Raw genomic sequence first — 4,661 nt, 5'->3', positions numbered from 1 at the left:
CATTGCTCGAGTAGCTGGTAGGATTGTGTTCCAGCATGTAGTTCATTTGTTGTACATACACCAGTAAAAAAAACAAGTATATATGCAAAAATGCTGTTTGGAGGCCGAGCTCCATGTAGCTCTTTATCTGGCTCGTCAGTCTTCATAGGGATCAGGCGCACTTCTGTATTACCCTCACGTATTTCACCTGCCACACTTTTACTGGACACTGTATTTTCCATTTACGCACAGTGCTGTCCCATGTTAATAACTCTTCCCTACCAGGCTGTGCACACGTCCCATCGTCTCTCCCATCAGGTTCAAATGTGGACTGCGAGCCACAGGAACATGGTCCGTATTCTGTTTTCTGTATAGCCAGTTCTACTTTTATTGTTTGGGCAGATCTGTTGAGATGTCACATCATCATAACGTAACACACACATCTAATAAGTAATAACAGAAAACATAACATAACAAATATAGGATTTTCCTGAAAATAGAACACCACACCACCATCTTCATTTTACAGGAATATCAAATAAATTCAGGCTCTGGAGACAAAGTTATACCAAACCTTGTTCAACGCTACAAAATCTACAGTCTCAAACAACAAGCAACGGCAAGATAAATCCAATGTTGAAAGCAAAAAGACAGAGAGACAGACAATCTCACGGTGCAAGCCAACTTTTGGTGGAATGCTGCGAATAGTGACGAGACTTTCTAGGAGCCTTTGGCGCATCATCCCTCTGCAGACATATTGTACTCTTCGATGGCTGTTCATATGGGGTGCTTTGTCACAGCTGGTCGACCTGTTGGTCGCTTCCTCGATGGTGCTGCTCGAACAAGACTGGGGTTCCTATGAAAATGAAAGGCAGGCGGAGTGAGGGCTTTTGGCGGGCGACCTCCATGAAGGTGGATGTTTTAAAAAATTCAATAATTACATTTTAGAGTTTCAAAAAATTCTGAAAAAAAATTCTACACATTCATATGGATGTATTCTACATGTGTATACAATCTCATAACAAAATACATTATGGTGAGAGCTACACAAAAAAGAGAAAATCATGCATTTCTAATAGTGAACAGTATTTGCACTGTTCATCAGTTTGAAAACCGCAATTTGTCTTTTTTGTGTAGCTCTCATCATAATGTATTTCATCTTCAAAATTTGCACACATGTATAATGCATCCATGTTAACATGTATGATTTTTTCAGAATTTTTTAAAACTTTAAAATATGTTTTTCGATTTTTCCAAAATACCCACCTCCATGGAGGTCGACCGCCATTGGCATTTTGCGAAGGCGCTCTTATATAAGAAAAACATCATTTTATTTGGGTATCTCGAATGCCAGGTCTAGGTTGTCCTTTTAGCTGTTGACTGACCTTAGACGGAAGAAAGAAAGAGGTAAAGATGCTTACGAGTTGAGCCCTGTGAACTGTGTGTCCAAAGTCTGCTGAACCAAACTGTTGCTTGTTAGCTATTCCAGAGGCGGAAGAATCTGCAACTGCAACTATATCCCTATCAGCCAATCCCATGCCATCCCGCACAGCGGCAACTGGCTCAACCATGACTTAGACATCTCTCATCTCTTCCATAGCCAGAGTATACGCCTCGACATTACAGTCACCTAGTTTAATTATCTTCAGAGCCAGCAGGTACAAACTGTTGTGTCGCCATGAAGAATACTTCAGTGTGCCTTGGTCTTTCTGGTAGCGCAAAACCTCAGGCGGCAGTATATCCATCGCATCTCTAGTCCATTCTTTCACTACATGCTTGACAGGAACTTTCTAAAGATCAAGTTGTACCATGACCTGTGGACAAAAGGTGCAACAACTTTCTTATGACAAGTATTGTTCGGATCAGACGTTTCAGTGAAGAGCGAAAGCCGGCAGACCATGCACTCATTAGCCGCCTCACTAACTTGAACCATGAACTCATTCTCCCACCACTTATCTTTTGTTCGAAATTTGACGTGCCTGGCTATGTATTCCCGCCAAGGTTTAACTTCTACAAGAATGTAAGACCCACCCTCATATAGCACCTCACCAAATTTCTCAAACATTGTCCCTAATGTAAATTTGTGATGCATGTATCTCAATTGGCAGATTTGCCTTCAGTACAATGCTACCTTGCACAAAGGCGTTCACAACAAATCATTTGCTAACTAGCATAAAGTTAATCTGTGCTATATCACATATAGGTGGTAAATATTCAGCTCACGAGTTTCATCCTCTTCTCCTGATAACTTTCTTCTGAATCCCGATCAAACTACATCTTCTTGTACTGCCTAACGAATAAGTGCATAGCCCTCTTCAATTGAATTGACCCTCGTACCAATAGCTGGATTAATAACAGTACCCATATTTTTATCAACATAGGCACGCATCGAAGTCTCAAGGGCAGGCACTCTGCTGGGATTGCGCTCCCTCTGATCCGCCGCCTTACCAATTCTGATCCTGCGAAAGATAATTACATCTACTGATTCAGCCTCAAGTCGGTCTCACACTGAACATCAGGTTTTAACATCTACACTTTTTTTTATCCTCCATGACGACGACACACAGATTCGAATCAATAGACACGCAACTACTCCCCGAATTTGAGGTCATAACATAGCAAATTGACACATTCAGCTGACCCCACAGGCGCCATTGTTGATTTTTTATAATGTAATTACCTTCGTGATCAGGAGGAGCACTGGGATTTGGAAACGACCACACCCTCTTCATCTCCATCTTCCTTGGCCATCCCACCGTCCATATTTTCAGTGCCGATTTCACTTGAATTGGCTACCACCTCCATTGTATGATGCAGACAATTTCTCGGTGACAATTGTTCCATCCGCCTGCTCGTCTCCTTCATCTTGCACAACACCCATCTGCCGCCGCCTGACTCAGAAGAAATTCAACCAACTTGGACCTCAAGAGATCTCCTATTTGTCTCAACAGCAACCGACGTTTCGTCAGCAGTTCTATCTCTTCACACAAATCCGGCGTCCAAACGCTGCCCCAAACCAATGCAACAGCCAATTAGATCTGTTCTCGGGCGAGGAAAAAGGGGGCAAAACGCAAAGCCAAAACATTGCCTCATCTAACGCAAGCACAAATCGTAAGTGTAAGAAACATACAAGACTTCAGATCCGGTAGAACATTACCCTGAATCGCACTCCTCGAAGAACTCCAACCCGTCCATGGCGAAAGAGCTTTTTTTTTGTTGTTGTTGAGATGGACACGCTGCGTGCCGTCTACCAGCAAATAATACTCACCCGTCCACATGGGCCAAATTCAAAGCCGCCCATGACGAACATCATGTTCACCACCGTAGGCCCGTGTATAAATCGCGAACACCAAACAGTGGCACCGGTGTATTTCTCCAAATTTGTCAGCGTACACAACTGGAAAAGTCAGGACACGCGAATCCCAATGTAACAACGACCGAGCGAGATTACAGCCTGCATGTAGCTCGGCCTTCAAAACGCCTCACTCGTATATATGCAGGTAATAAAGAGGAGAAGGGTATATATATATATATATATATATATGGTTCCACCTGCTTTTGAGAGGAAGCTGCTGGATCAGAGTGGTGAAGGAAGAAATCCCCCCACACAGAAGGGTAGAAGCCGCAAGGATTCTTGCCCGACCGATCGTCAACCTCATGCTGTGCTTCCGGCGCCGGAGCTCGCCGCTGCCCGCATCGCAGCGCGGCGTGCCGCGGCCGCTGCCACCTCCAAGAAGGACTTCCGGCCTGCCGCGCGGCGGGAAGGCAGCTCAGGCTCCCTCCCCGTGCTCCTCCCAAGCAGAAGGCGGTGGTTTGCATTTTCACCTGCTAACATCAAAACTGCCTATCTTCCTGCATTGGCGTGGAACTCGTGTTGGCGCGCGCGTATATAATTGCATAGCAACGAGCACTTGTTAGCAATGGAGCGTCCTTTTTGGCCGTGCTCTTGTGGAAAGCATCAATTATTGCGTGAAAATGTATAAAATATGCACGCTGTCATATATACAGTTACAGTAGCTCCATAGCACTAACAATAATTGGTACAGTAACAGTATCCTGCAGGTGAAACTTCAACATCCGCACATGGTGGGTTTGACAACAGACGAGCGGTGTGGAGACACCTCATCCCTCTAGAGAGACCCAAGATCGTGCCAATCTGGAAAGTTTGGTGGTGCTCAGTTCAGTCTACACAAAAACTGGAATCAGTCTGCAATGCTTTTACCATAAAATAAAATGTCCCCAATCCTTTAAGTCTTAAGTAAGACTCAAGTTGTGAGTGCTGTATATGCTACTCCCTCGTTCGCAAATATAAGATGTGTATTGATATTTCAATATAGGCTGCATGGAGACTGAAATGAATGAACAACACACAAACATGCGTCTATATACACCCGATAGAAAGAAAGAAAAAGTTGGTAGAACATCTTGTAATCGTGAACTGAGGGAGTACAACACAGTAAAATGTTCACCATGGTTAAGTACAACCATGGGTCTTAAGCTGGATCCCATGCGCAGGCTTTTTCCTTTATTGTTACACTATTATTCTCTAAGCACATATATGGCGGTCGAGAGAGAAGCGGAGGAGAAAGAAAAGTATAATCCTTATGGCTTGATCTTAACTACTGCTATGAACCGATCTTTGTAATTCAGCTTAATACCTCTCTTCACAATGTTTGTGGCCG

At 43.8% G+C, this 4,661-nt stretch overlaps 1 long non-coding RNA gene across 2 annotated transcripts; it reads right to left on the bottom strand.

Annotated features, from left to right (window-relative positions):
- Nucleotides 1-538: 538 nt before the first annotated feature.
- LOC119280424 lies at nt 539-3,813 on the bottom strand. 2 transcript variants are annotated; one of them, XR_005138080.1, is made up of 5 exons: nt 3,532-3,813; nt 3,137-3,433; nt 2,660-2,985; nt 1,401-2,438; nt 539-835 (listed from the first exon to the last, which is right to left on the bottom strand). It is a non-coding gene; the product is annotated as an uncharacterized LOC119280424 (long non-coding RNA). The 2 variants fall into 2 exon arrangements; XR_005138079.1 differs by having other exon boundaries at nt 3,137-3,813.
- Between the last annotated feature and the right edge of the window lie 848 nt (nt 3,814-4,661).

Source organism: Triticum dicoccoides, chromosome 3B (genome assembly GCF_002162155.2).
Source record: "Triticum dicoccoides isolate Atlit2015 ecotype Zavitan chromosome 3B, WEW_v2.0, whole genome shotgun sequence".
Lineage (NCBI taxonomy): Eukaryota > Viridiplantae > Streptophyta > Magnoliopsida > Poales > Poaceae > Triticum > Triticum dicoccoides.
The sequence above is the reverse complement of the archived record's forward strand: the minus strand, read 5'-3'. Positions and strand labels throughout refer to the sequence as shown.